This window comes from Trifolium pratense, linkage group LG7 (genome assembly GCF_020283565.1).
Source record: "Trifolium pratense cultivar HEN17-A07 linkage group LG7, ARS_RC_1.1, whole genome shotgun sequence".
NCBI lineage: Eukaryota > Viridiplantae > Streptophyta > Magnoliopsida > Fabales > Fabaceae > Trifolium > Trifolium pratense.
This window is the reverse complement of record NC_060065.1, coordinates 22,725,363-22,740,259: the sequence shown is the minus strand read 5'-3', so window position 1 is coordinate 22,740,259 and position 14,897 is coordinate 22,725,363. Positions and strand designations below refer to the sequence as shown.

The 14,897-nt window shown below is 37.7% G+C and overlaps 2 long non-coding RNA genes across 2 annotated transcripts; both read right to left on the bottom strand.

Annotated features, from left to right (window-relative positions):
* Nucleotides 1-3,220: 3,220 nt before the first annotated feature.
* LOC123898438 lies at nucleotides 3,221-8,617 on the bottom strand. The gene is made up of 2 exons (XR_006805319.1): nucleotides 5,401-8,617; nucleotides 3,221-3,484 (listed from the first exon to the last, which is right to left on the bottom strand). It is a non-coding gene; the product is annotated as an uncharacterized LOC123898438 (long non-coding RNA).
* Nucleotides 8,618-9,320: 703 nt separating this feature from the next.
* LOC123898437 lies at nucleotides 9,321-12,124 on the bottom strand. The gene is made up of 2 exons (XR_006805318.1): nucleotides 11,452-12,124; nucleotides 9,321-9,535 (listed from the first exon to the last, which is right to left on the bottom strand). It is a non-coding gene; the product is annotated as an uncharacterized LOC123898437 (long non-coding RNA).
* Between the last annotated feature and the right edge of the window lie 2,773 nt (nucleotides 12,125-14,897).

Genomic DNA, 14,897 nt, shown 5'->3' with positions numbered 1-14,897 from the left:
CAGGGAGGCTCTATTTTTTCTTTTTTTTTCATAATAAAATAGTAGATAATATTCTGGAAATTTTGGTATATTGTATGAAATTTTTGGAGACCCGAAACTATTTTTAGTTAATTAAATGAATAAAAAGGTAATTAAAAATATTATAATTCCATAAAAAATTTCCAAAATTTTATGTAAAGTACTATGAATTATTTAGAACCCTCTTGTGTACCTCACTCTCCCTAGTTCAAGTCATGAAATTATTTTCACAAATTCCGCTGATTATTTAAAACCATTTAACAAATAATAATAATAATTTCATAGATTTGTACTCTGAAACCAATTGTTTTTTTATTTGTTTCTAATAAAATATTAGATAATATTCTGGAACTTTTGGTATATTTTATGAAATTTTTTGAGACCTGAAACTATTTTTCGTTAATTAAATGAGATAAAACGGTAATTAAAAACTATTGTTTGCTTCTGAAACCATTTAGCTGGAAGAATGGTTTCAGAGAGTTATACTGTGAAACCATTCTAGCAGTAAAATGGTTTCAGAAGCAAACAATTAAAAATCAACTCCCCTGAAACCATTCTATCAGTGAAATGGTTTCAAAGTACAACGCTCTGAAACCATTGTACCAGCTAAATGGTTTCAGAATGGTTTCAGAAGCAAACAATTAAGAAATTACTCACTGAAACCATTCTACCAGTAAAATGGTTTCAGAGAGTTATACTGTGAAACCATTCTACCAGCTAAATGGTTTCACAGTATTATATAAAGATAATTAAAGGTAGTGAAAAATTGAGTTTTTTTTTTTGTGTCCAAATCAAACGAACCAAGTCTCTATTTGTAGACAAAAAAAAATTATGAATTTTGGTATAAAAATAAAAAAATAAAAAATTCATTTACAACGAAATAATTGAGTTTAAAGTATTAAATGAAAAAAAAAACACGCCAACCACCCAGCAGTTGACACGTGTCCTGCTTTTTTAAAATGAAATTTTCTCTCTCCAGGCGCAGATCTAGTGTGGTGCACGCGCTGGCTTATCATGGAGGTGGATGATCTAGACTGTCTGATTGATCCGACAGCCATGATGAGATCATCTCTTGGCCGTCTGATGGAAATCAACGGTCTGTAACGGTGGTCCTGCGGTAGGCGCGCGACACTGGATCAGCGCCAATATGTTTTTTTTTTTTTTTTTTAAAAAAAGAAAGGGTATTTTTGTCCAACTCAAAAGGTGCACCTTGCTAATTTAGACCCAACTGGGTCTAAATTAGCAGCCCCCTATATATATATATAGGACTTTCGAATCCTAATCCTTATCCTTAATATATTAATATAATAAAACAGGATATTGTGTAAACAAGTTTAAGCAACAAAAAACTTACATAAATCAACTTTGTCACATTTTCATAGAAAAATATATTATTTGATCCAAGAGTAATTAGATGAGATGATGCAGATCTTTTCTAGCTTAACTAAGATCTTGGGTTCTGATCTAACCCGATGATCAGAAGAGGTTGATAGCCGGTCCGTTGAGCAATTCGTCCACCGAAGGGGGGGTTTGTACCTGCAGGCACTCTGATGCTTAAGTCAGCAAGAGAATGAGAGAGATACAAGAGAAGAGAGAGAAAGTATAGTGAGTAATGGTTTAGAATACCTGGCTCTCCTGTCTAGGAGAGCTTATATAGTTGCCCCCAGCGCTGTGCCAAAGGTTGGTCTATTGGGCCGGGATAACCGGCCCAATAGACTCAACTGCCAAGATAGTCCTTGTATCGTAGGGGAGGCCGTTATTTGCCTCTATCTTGGTTGGAGCCGTTCCGCTATTTGCGGGTAAAGGATAAGCTCCGTGACGGATGTGGTTGGCTGAATGAGCACGTGCTAAACGTGCTGCTTAGCTGTTAAGCCACGGTAGAATGGATCAACATGCGTGGATAGATGAGCACGTGTTTAACGTGCTGCCTATCCGTTATGTCGAGCAGGGCACGTCACTGGCTGACGTGTCGGGGAAGTCTCCCCTTATTGGGTTGTGCCCCAAATGTCGGGCAGAAGCGATTGGGCCAGCTCTTGGCTACTTGCAAACCACAGATTCCAAGCGTCCTTATCCAAAGGTGTTTCAGAAAGCTTCGATTTTTCATCTTCTTTTTGACACAGGTAATGTTCTTTTCTTTTTATTCCTGTGTTGTTTGTGTTGTTCTGAGGGTGTTTTTCCTCTTAGTGTTAATGGTGTACACTTATTGTTTGAATGTTGATCTGGACTTTGATATTCTCTTTTGGTTTTGGGCTGAAATCCTTTGTGTGGTAGTGGTAGTCTTGTGTTTGATTTAGTGTTTAAACTAGTACGCCTTTCCTATTCTTTTCCCATTTTCTGAAAGAAAACACTGTATATTATTGATGACTTTTTTGGAAAAGGGATGAACTTTGTGGGTGTTCATAGCATTTCTGGGTATTTATGAGTTTTTTCTGGAAAAATGGATGAACTTGATGAATGTTCATAGCATCTCTGGGATTTATGAAGAACATTCGATGAACATTACTTAGTTTTCCAGAATTTATGCGTTTATTGTCGAGGAGAGAAACGTTATTTCCTTCCTCGTTTCGGCTATCGTTTTGTCGGAGAGTATAGTTTGTTGCTTCTCCTCGTTACAACTATGTTTTTGTCGGGGAGACTTAAATCGCCATTTCTCCCCGTTAATTGTAGTAGACATAGGTTAGTTGGACCTTGTGTCGGGGAACTTCTCCCCGTTTTCGCCTTCGCGAGTCTTGTGGGACTTCACAATTTGTAAGTATGTCGGGGAGCTTCTCCCCGTTTTTGACTTAAGGATTCAACTGGAAAATGAGTTTGTAGAACTCTATGTCGGGAAGCTTCTCCCCGTTTTTAACTTAAGATTTTGTGCAAAAACAAAGTTTGCTTCTAAGCGTCGAGCAATGTTGATGGCTTGTGTCAGGGACCTTCTCCCCGTTTTAGGTTTTGTTAAATGGTTCTCCTCGTCTCCTCTGTTTTTTTTGTCTTTGTTTTGCCATTTTGATAAGGGCTTTTGGTCGGGGACAGCGTCCTCGCCCTATCCTACGCCCTTTCACTTGAATTGCGGTGAAAGGGTGGATTTGATAATTGTCGAATTCACTGTCTTTTCGCTGCTTTTCAGGATTTCGTAATGTCGGATGTAACACCCAAACCCGTTATTTAATTAACTCTGCCTTTATAAAATCTTTTTCGAAAATACGCAGCGGAAAAATTGAAAATCTGATTATAAAGCGCTGGTTTGAATATCACAAAATACAAAATCCTCCGCATCAACACGATGCGTTATAAGTTATACAAAACCAATACTTTTCACAAAGAATAATTCTTATATGAAAACATAAGCAATTACAGAGTAATTTTCTAAAGGAATTTTTATATATATATACAAAACCCCTTTTCTCCCCGTGTCACAATAAGAGCGGAGCTTCACCACGCTACTCGGACAAGCTAACATATAACCTGTCAATCTGGATATCTGAACCCCCAAAGGTTCCAATTAACACAAAGCAGAGAGTTAGTTTACATGATCAATAAAACAAGCATAAGAATGCACCTACGCTTTACACCACTATCATGCATACTACTAACTCACACGCACATTCATCAACAAATATTCCATTATAATTTACCAGACAAATTATAATTCAAACATCACTTGTACGTCAACAATTATCACATAACTCAATTACCAATAGGAATATACATAAAGTTCCTAATGTAATCTAACACCACAAATACATTGTTCAGATTATGGTCATGACGGACCCTGCGTTGTTCATTTTATAGTCATGACGGACTCTGCTCCTCACATACGGATTAACAATCAACATTTACCAAGTATGTGTCAAACATCATCTATCATAAAATGCACACAAGATCCCTAATGCAATCTAATGCTTCACATTCATGTTATGTCCTCTAGACACCTCTAATGCATGTGGTACCATCGTCTTTATCAGGGTATTTCACCTCCGATATCCTTCTTTATCAAACAAATATAGTTCGATATCCTTCTTTATTGGACAAGCCAATATCCCTAAATATTCATGATGCATGCACTCAAAACTCATGAATATATCCATCAACAATTATGGCATATAGCCCATCAACAATAACGTGGAACACTATCCAACGTCCGTCTTTATTAAGATAATCAATACCTTAATATCCGTCTTTATCAAATAACATAATTCGATATACTTCTTTATTAGAATAACATAATTCTAATATCCTTCTTTATTAAGTTGATTAACACCTTAATATACTTCTTTGACATTTAAATAAACATCATCATTCATCAACAAGCTATCATCACATAAACATCAACACAACCCTCATGCAATTAATATATAACAACTACATTAAGCATGCCTCAACTCATAAAACAAACACCGGAATCGGAGTCTACACGAAAAACTGAGTAAAATAGGTTCCGAGGTCGAAAACCCTCAAAAGTCAACCAAAAGTCAACATTTTCAATCCTGTGAACAGTGCCTGCGCTGGGGCGCCAGCCTTCGTCACAAAACAGAGTCAAAATGGCATTTCTAGACTTCTCTGGGCGCTTGGGCGCCACTCCTCTAAAACGGTGCGCCACAGACAAATTGTGCAGGATTTCTGCATGACAGCCTCTCATTGCAACGATCATAACTTGGGCTACGAAAGTCCAATGGAGACGCAAATATACTCGTTGGAAAGCTAACAAACAGGGCTACAACTGTTATGTTGGCCACTAAAACCAGTTCACAACGAAAAGAGGTCAAAAATGCACGTAAAGGTTCAGACCTCATAGATAACAATTTTCTATATTTCTCATTTCAAACTCTAAACTCTCAAGACTCTCACATAGACCATTTTTCATATTCTAAACTCCATCACACATATATACATACTCAAAGCACTTACAAAAGTCCATTTAAACATCAATACATCATTCATTGCTTATTATTCAAAGAAATTCATGAACATTTTGCAAAACTCATCAACACTTTGCAAATCATTGAGCTTGGCTAAGGCCAATCTAGGGCTTAGGCAAAGCACACCAAAATAACCACACATCAACACAATCAACCAAGCATATTCATAAGCACTTAAACACAAGTATTTTAACCATCAAAAACACTTATACACATAGTTATGATTCCATTTATACAAGCTTGTGAACATATCAAAATTCATCAAGAACACAAACTTTTTCCTTAACAAACATCTACATATTCCCTCATACAATCATGTCATGAATAAATAACATCTCATGATCTTTTCCTTTCAATGATTCATGAAGAAAATCACCCAAAACCCCAAAGAAAATGAGTGAGAGAGTTTGGGAATGGAGGCCTAGACAACCTCCCCTCTCTTGAACCACTCATGAATCATGGAAACAAACTCTCTTACCTTAGAAATTTGATGAATCCTCAAGCTCCTCATGTTCTAGCTCTCATGAGCTCATCTCTTTCTCAAGCCCTAGCACCCTCTTGCTTTGCTCTCTTGCTTGCCCTAGCTTAGGGATGATGATCCTTGAACTCCCATGATTCCAACAAGCTTCTAATGGATCAATTTGGTGAAGAAATGAAAATTTGGTGAAGGGTTAGGCATGATAAGGAAGGCTCACGGTTTTGAGGAAAGAAATGAATGAATTATGTGATTTTTCCTATTCATATAATTATATAGAAAGCTTGAATTAAACATGGCCTTTTGATCTATTCTTGCTCACCACACAAAGAATCATGGTCACTTGATCTAGTCTTGCTCTCCAAGTTCAAGTTAATCATGGTTCACTCACTTAACCATGATCATCCACTTGCTCATGACTTTTTCTCTTCTTCTTATCCAACAAGAAAAATTGTGGAAATATCTCCTCCCACTTGCATGAGTAAACCTCCCCCTTCCCACTTGTCTTGGCCCATTGGGCCAAAAGCCCAATAACAAATCCAAGGCCCAATAATACGGTTCACTCACGTAACGCTCCTAACTCGCGTATTAACTTATATTCGCGCCAATTAATTATTCGCCGCTTAATAAAATAATTATGAATTACGCCCTCGCGTAATAAAATAATTAAATAACGAATAATAAATTTCGGGTCGTTACAACTCTCTCCCACTTAAAAGATTTTCGCCCTCGAAAATTACCCGACTTAAAACAACTCCGGATAACTCTTTTATCCGATTTCCAACAAAACACTTCAAACTCCACGTATTAATAAGTTTGACAAAATTAGTCTATCCCAACCAACACAATCTCGTCTACTACCAACAATAGATCAAGGACAGCTAATCCCTCGATTTGTCGATAGATAGTCAACAATCATGATGTCGGTATAAACCATTCTTATCAAACCACCAAAACGTCCACTTAATATCTTACGGTACTCACTGCACCACTCAAAACAAACTCTAATCAGTCTAATACACCTTGAAAAGACGTTTTCGTTGAATACCTTACAACTTTTCAAGTTCCATAAGTCCTCAACTTTTCTTCAATCCCTTAACTGCGTCAAATCTTATTCCAATCATTTAGTTGACAACACAACCTCAACATTCCTTAGTTGATCAACTCCTCAAATTTTTCTTGACACTTATCAAATTCACCACCTCTAACCGTTAAATTCTTAGATTACGTAACATAACATTTCCAATGTCGCTTTTCCGCCGCGATACCCTTATCAAAATATTATTTTAAGTCACCCATAGACTCATTGTTGTTTCACCATCCATGATGAAAATATTCGAAATCCTTTACTCCTTTACCACATGGTATAATTTTACTATTCCAACGGATACGATGTGTCCAACATCTCAAATCTCCACCGACTTTTCCAATAAGTCGTTGTCAATCTCATTCTTACTTCCGAATGTTACAAAACACTCTCTCTGATACTTTCTTATTTCCAAACATCCAAAAATGATACTTCGCTCTCAGTTCCATCTCAACCTCCTAAGGTTTCATCCAACTCCGACACTAATCGTCCGATCATTATCCAAATGAAATTATTTCTTTCTCGACAAGCTCTTACAAAATCCATCAAATTGTCACCCCACTTCCATCTTGAAATAACTCTACTACTCATACCATCCTCTACTACTTGATACCCTCACAAGTTTACTAACCTACTATGGTATCTCTTAATTTCATTCTCATCTACTATGAGAACTCACTTCTTTTCCTTGGTTATACAACACTAATGGTTCTCTAAGCTTAACATCTATATTCTAAGCTTCTCAAATCTTTCCAAGAAATGACTACTCGATTCTAACACACTCAACCGCTATAAATCCTTCCTAGGCTCTTCTCGATCACCTAGTAATTCCATATTCAATCTCGGTGACTATCCAAAAGTTGATTTCCAAACAACCACAGTTCATATCTTGTTGATTCCAACAACGTCCTTATTTGTCGCACACAATCCAACTAGTCACGTTCCTTATCGTTCTTCACTGTGACAAACATACTTTTCTCCATTCGATCAGTTCTTATTCGCATCTCGTGACTATCTTAAAGTCATAACATCCTAAAGTTCATCCACACAAAATCTTTATTCCAATCTTGACTAGTCTCTTCGAACTATTCAAAATGTTTACTTTCCTTAAAGGTTCACTTGCTAATAATTAACAAGTTTAGCTCACACCGATACAACTCTATAGGTATTCCCACCATTCTTATAACCATCACCTAATCATCACTAGGTTCGCCTACTCTTAACGCACAACGTCTTCTCCGTTTTCCAACAACGGTTTCCATTTAACATCTCTGTCCGTTCCACCATTCCACAATGGTCACATTCTCTTTACGGTTAAACAACTTTAGTTCGACTCATTCTGAATCTTCCGGAATGATCATCTAATATTTCCTCCAAAATACTCTCCAAATAAGAACTTTACTTTCAATCCCTTATCAAATTGACGTCTACTCGTCCTTACTCAACTTGTCTGAACGACAACGTCCTACTCCTTCCATTCCATGGTATTGCTTCTGAGAAATTCTTGTAGTTCTCATCCGCCTCTAGTCCATACTCTTTTGTACACTACACGATCTCCAATCGTTTCCAAACGGTCTTCATCTTTCTTAACCAATCTCAGTGTTGATCCCATGACGAACACTTAGTCCAACAACTTCTCATCTAGCAATCCTCACAACTTGCTGTCCAAGTTCCTTCCACTTCGAACAACACTAATCAATCTTGAACAATCTACTTCAAGAGCATCTCCATCCATCCTAACTTCTTCACATTCGAACCATCTCGGAGAGACACAACTTTCTCCCCCACTTATCTCAAACCCATCTATACTCTTCCACTAGAACTTCCGGTATAAACTCCTAGTCATTCTATCGATTCTAAATATATTCTCCCAAAAAGAATCTAGTACCGACAACATTCACATGCGTGTCGCATACAAGGGTAAACGTAAGGCATTAAACCTTGACATCTACACAAATATCCTGTACAGTCCTCTTGACATATACGCCACTACGCAAATACATAAGTATTCTATTCCCCACATATACTAGTGTAACAACCTTCATACCAACTAGCATACGCAAACACAACAACATGTCAATACATATATTTATAACTAAAATATATGTAAGACAACAAAACATCCATGTACACAAGACATCGAGTCAAGTACATGCATTACATTTCATTTGCTCGCATACTTACAACATCTACTCAAACATGTATAAAACATAGCATGTTCTCAAACAAGTTCTCATCATGAGAATACATTCACATAGTTCAATTAAAGAACCACACTAAGTACTAGTAATCAATCTACCACATGTTATAAACAAACATATAACAACACACACTAGGATCTACTTACATCCTACTCCTTTCTCACTCTAGTGAAAAATTCATTTTCACTTACTCAAAAGAAAATAATCTTATATTTTCAACAAAATCTTCATCACATGCAGTCTTACATCATGCCGGATCATCAACAATCAGCAATAAGCATCTACAAACCAAAAGTTCAAACCACACAAATTTTTAAACTTTAAGCATAAAAATACACAACCACTACTTGACTTGATAACTTTTAACAATGATAAGTATCAATCGCATCAAGTACACACAACAAGAAAAGACAGACACAACTGGCACACACGCTCACTCGATCAGACTGCACAGAACGGCTCTGATTGACACATAACCTCACAGTCCGAAGACGACCCGCTCTGATACCACTTTGTAACACCCAAACCCGTTATTTAATTAACTCTGCCTTTATAAAATCTTTTTCGAAAATACGCAGCGGAAAAATTGAAAATCTGATTATAAAGCGCTGGTTTGAATATCACAAAACACAAAATCCTCCGCATCAACACGATGCGTTATAAGTTATACAAAACCAATACTTTTCACAAAGAATAATTCTTATATGAAAACATAAGCAATTACAGAGTAATTTTCTAAAGGAATTTTTATATATATATACAAAACCCCTTTTCTCCCCGTGTCACAATAAGAGCGGAGCTTCACCACGCTACTCGGACAAGCTAACATATAACCTGTCAATCTGGATATCTGAACCCCCAAAGGTTCCAATTAACACAAAGCAGAGAGTTAGTTTACATGATCAATAAAACAAGCATAAGAATGCACCTACGCTTTACACCACTATCATGCATACTACTAACTCACACGCACATTCATCAACAAATATTCCATTATAATTTACCAGACAAATTATAATTCAAACATCACTTGTACGTCAACAATTATCACATAACTCAATTACCAATAGGAATATACATAAAGTTCCTAATGTAATCTAACACCACAAATACATTGTTCAGATTATGGTCATGACGGACCCTGCGTTGTTCATTTTATAGTCATGACGGACTCTGCTCCTCACATACGGATTAACAATCAACATTTACCAAGTATGTGTCAAACATCATCTATCATAAAATGCACACAAGATCCCTAATGCAATCTAATGCTTCACATTCATGTTATGTCCTCTAGACACCTCTAATGCATGTGGTACCATCGTCTTTATCAGGGTATTTCACCTCCGATATCCTTCTTTATCAAACAAATATAGTTCGATATCCTTCTTTATTGGACAAGCCAATATCCCTAAATATTCATGATGCATGCACTCAAAACTCATGAATATATCCATCAACAATTATGGCATATAGCCCATCAACAATAACGTGGAACACTATCCAACGTCCGTCTTTATTAAGATAATCAATACCTTAATATCCGTCTTTATCAAATAACATAATTCGATATACTTCTTTATTAGAATAACATAATTCTAATATCCTTCTTTATTAAGTTGATTAACACCTTAATATACTTCTTTGACATTTAAATAAACATCATCATTCATCAACAAGCTATCATCACATAAACATCAACACAACCCTCATGCAATTAATATATAACAACTACATTAAGCATGCCTCAACTCATAAAACAAACACCGGAATCGGAGTCTACACGAAAAACTGAGTAAAATAGGTTCCGAGGTCGAAAACCCTCAAAAGTCAACCAAAAGTCAACATTTTCAATCCTGTGAACAGTGCCTGCGCTGGGGCGCCAGCCTTCGTCACAAAACAGAGTCAAAATGGCATTTCTAGACTTCTCTGGGCGCTTGGGCGCCACTCCTCTAAAACGGTGCGCCACAGACAAATTGTGCAGGATTTCTGCATGACAGCCTCTCATTGCAACGATCATAACTTGGGCTACGAAAGTCCAATGGAGACGCAAATATACTCGTTGGAAAGCTAACAAACAGGGCTACAACTGTTATGTTGGCCCCTAAAACCAGTTCACAACGAAAAGAGGTCAAAAATGCACGTAAAGGTTCAGACCTCATAGATAACAATTTTCTATATTTCTCATTTCAAACTCTAAACTCTCAAGACTCTCACATAGACCATTTTTCATATTCTAAACTCCATCACACATATATACATACTCAAATCACTTACAAAAGTCCATTTAAACATCAATACATCATTCATTGCTTATTATTCAAAGAAATTCATGAACATTTTGCAAAACTCATCAACACTTTGCAAATCATTGAGCTTGGCTAAGGCCAATCTAGGGCTTAGGCAAAGCACACCAAAATAACCACACATCAACACAATCAACCAAGCATATTCATAAGCACTTAAACACAAGTATTTTAACCATCAAAAACACTTATACACATAGTTATGATTCCATTTATACAAGCTTGTGAACATATCAAAATTCATCAAGAACACAAACTTTTTCCTTAACAAACATCTACATATTCCCTCATACAATCATGTCATGAATAAATAACATCTCATGATCTTTTCCTTTCAATGATTCATGAAGAAAATCACCCAAAACCCCAAAGAAAATGAGTGAGAGAGTTTGGGAATGGAGGCCTAGACAACCTCCCCTCTCTTGAACCACTCATGAATCATGGAAACAAACTCTCTTACCTTAGAAATTTGATGAATCCTCAAGCTCCTCATGTTCTAGCTCTCATGAGCTCCTCTCTTTCTCAAGCCCTAGCACCCTCTTGCTTTGCTCTCTTGCTTGCCCTAGCTTAGGGATGATGATCCTTGAACTCCCATGATTCCAACAAGCTTCTAATGGATCAATTTGGTGAAGAAATGAAAATTTGGTGAAGGGTTAGGCATGATAAGGAAGGCTCACGGTTTTGAGGAAAGAAATGAATGAATTATGTGATTTTTCCTATTCATATAATTATATAGAAAGCTTGAATTAAACATGGCCTTTTGATCTATTCTTGCTCACCACACAAAGAATCATGGTCACTTGATCTAGTCTTGCTCTCCAAGTTCAAGTTAATCATGGTTCACTCACTTAACCATGATCATCCACTTGCTCATGACTTTTTCTCTTCTTCTTATCCAACAAGAAAAATTGTGGAAATATCTCCTCCCACTTGCATGAGTAAACCTCCCCCTTCCCACTTGTCTTGGCCCATTGGGCCAAAAGCCCAATAACAAATCCAAGGCCCAATAATACGGTTCACTCACGTAACGCTCCTAACTCGCGTATTAACTTATATTCGCGCCAATTAATTATTCGCCGCTTAATAAAATAATTATGAATTACGCCCTCGCGTAATAAAATAATTAAATAACGAATAATAAATTTCGGGTCGTTACAATAAACATTTCTAAAAATCCTATTCAACATAGTAGGACTAAGCACATTGACATACGTCATCATTTTATAAGAGAGCTTGTAGAAGAAAAAATTGTTACACTTGAGCACATTGCATCGGAAGAACAATTAGCAGACATTTTTACTAAAGCGTTGGATGCAAGTCAATTTGAAAATTTAAGAGGCAAACTTGGAATTTGCCTTTTTGAAGACAAATAGCAGTTACAGCATGCAATGCGTGTAACTACTTCTCTTCACTTAAAGTTACACGCTAATCAAGGAAGTTTTCATTCAACTTCCCACAACCTCCATCAACCACAATCATTACTTTTCATCTATTCTCTCTCTCACGCTCAAAACCGATCTAACTTCTCCATCAACACTTCTCCAATTTCTGCTCTTTTCAGATACTCTTACTCAACAATCATGTCTGATTCTGTCAAATCTTCACCAAGCAAGACAAATGCTGCTCCGTCGACACAAAAAGAAGTAATCAACGCTATTCCTCTTAACTCCATTCCTTTCACAAGTCCAAAGATGCGAAGAAAGTCAGTTGCGAAGAAGGAACGGTCATCACGAGCGAATCCTTCATCTCCCTCCTCTTCAATTAAGAAAACGAAGAAGAAGAGCAAGAAATCGCGAACTGAATCGAGAAGGGCCTATACAATGTCTGAACTGTATAATGATCCACTGCCATCGAGTGATGCTCCTACACCTGTCATTAATCCTGCAGAAGAGAATGTTGACACATCTGGTAAGACTTCTGTTAATTTAGGTCTTAATGTTGAAAATCCTGCTGAAACCCTAGGTTTAAAGGACCCTGCTATGACTGAAAAATTGGGGAAAACTGTTCGTAACCCCCCTACTGTTGTTGATGCTAATATTGGTGCTTCCACTGAGACCAATGAGGCTGTTGCTGATGAGTCTCTCAAGAAAACTGCTCCTGAGACTCATGTTGCGCCGAATGTTGCAACACATGGCGCTGCGCCAAATGTGGTGCCAGATGTTCCCACATCTTTGGCACAAGAAAATCTGGTGGACTATTCTGAGTCTGATGAGAGTCCCCCACCTAAGGCTACGGATAAAGAAGCTGTTCCTGATAAAGTTGTGAATGAAACTCCTGAGGTGATAATTGTTAATGAAAATGAAACTACTGTTAGTGATAAGGCTATTCCTGCACATTCTGAAGCTAGTGTGGCTAGGAGGACTAGAAGTAGGGCTGGTAAAGCTGTAGAGGCTACTAACACACCTGTCCAAACACCCAAACCATCTAGGGCTGAAAAAGTTACTGGTAAAAAGCCCCTATATGGACCTCCAAAACCTGTAAGTAAGGTGGTTCCTAGAACTGAGACTAGGAAAAGGAAGGCTCCACCAACTAGTGATTCTGATTTTGAACCTGAGACAGATGTTGCTGCATCTGGCAGCACATCTAGAAAGAGTATAGGAAGGAAGAAGGTTCCTCAAACTGTTCCCTATGCTCCCTTAGATAATGTCTCATTCCATCTGGAGAATGGATCTGCAAGATGGAAATTTGTGTATCACAGGAGGCTGGCTCTGGAAATGAATTTGAAGAATGATATTCTTGAATGTCCAAGTGTTGTTGAAGCTCTTGAGTATGCAGGTTTGATGAAAACAGTGGTTGGTTTGGACAAGTGCTATGACAGGCTTGTCAAGGAATTTTTGATTAATGTGGCTGCAGACTGTAATGATCCTGCAAGTCCTGAGTACAGGCAAGTGTTTGTTCGTGGAAAGTGTGTTCAATTCTCCCCTATTGTGATAAACCAATATCTCCAAAGAAGTTCTGATGAAGTGGCTCCTCTGAAAGCCACAGATAATGAAATCTGCAAGGTCCTCACTGGTGGAAAAATTAAAGTGTGGCCAAGCAAGGCAAAGTTGTCTGCAACTTCCCTCTCACCATTCTATGCTGTTTTAAATAGGATTGCTGCCCATAATTGGGTACCAACCACTCACTCAGGTGATATTGCAAGAGGATTGGGAAAATTTATCTATGCTGTGGGTACCAAGGCTAATTTTGACTATGGAGCTTATTTCTTTCATGAAACTTTGAGCCATGCTTTAACATATGCTGTTGAGAAACCAGTTGCTCTTCCCACTCTGCTATGCAATATTATACTTGAACAACACCCAGATATACTAAGAAGTTCTGATGTTCCTTGTAAAAGGAAAGGGGTGTTGGTTATTGAGCAGAGACTGCTGGATGGGACAAATGTTGCAGCAGGTGTTGGCACATCTGTCCAGGCTGGAGTACTCTCTAGGAAGCAGATGATTGCAGACTTGACTGAGACCAGCAGAGCTCTTGAGGCCAGGAAGCTGAAAATAGACCGTGTGGTTGAGGCACTCAAGGCTGAGGAAGCTGCTGAAATGGCTGAGGGTGAGCCAGATGGACAAGAAGGAAAAGAGGCTAGTGAGTCTGAGGATGGCTCTGAGGATGTGATGGAGGACTCTGATGAAAGTTCTTCAATCTGATTTCTGATGTTTCCTTATATTTGTTTTTTGATGTACTATTGTTGATTTTCTTGGTGTTTCTTTTGTTGTTCCTTATGGGCAAGGCCCTGAATTTCTAGCACCTGTGCGTGCTCTATGGTCTGTAATAACTGCACACTGATATTCTCTATGCTCTGGTACACTATGATTTCCTATTCATGATGTTTGTCTAAATTGTGGCTAAAAAGGGGGAGTAGTGTGTGACAAGTGTGGTGACAGATGTTCTCACATCTGGTGACTGTGTTTT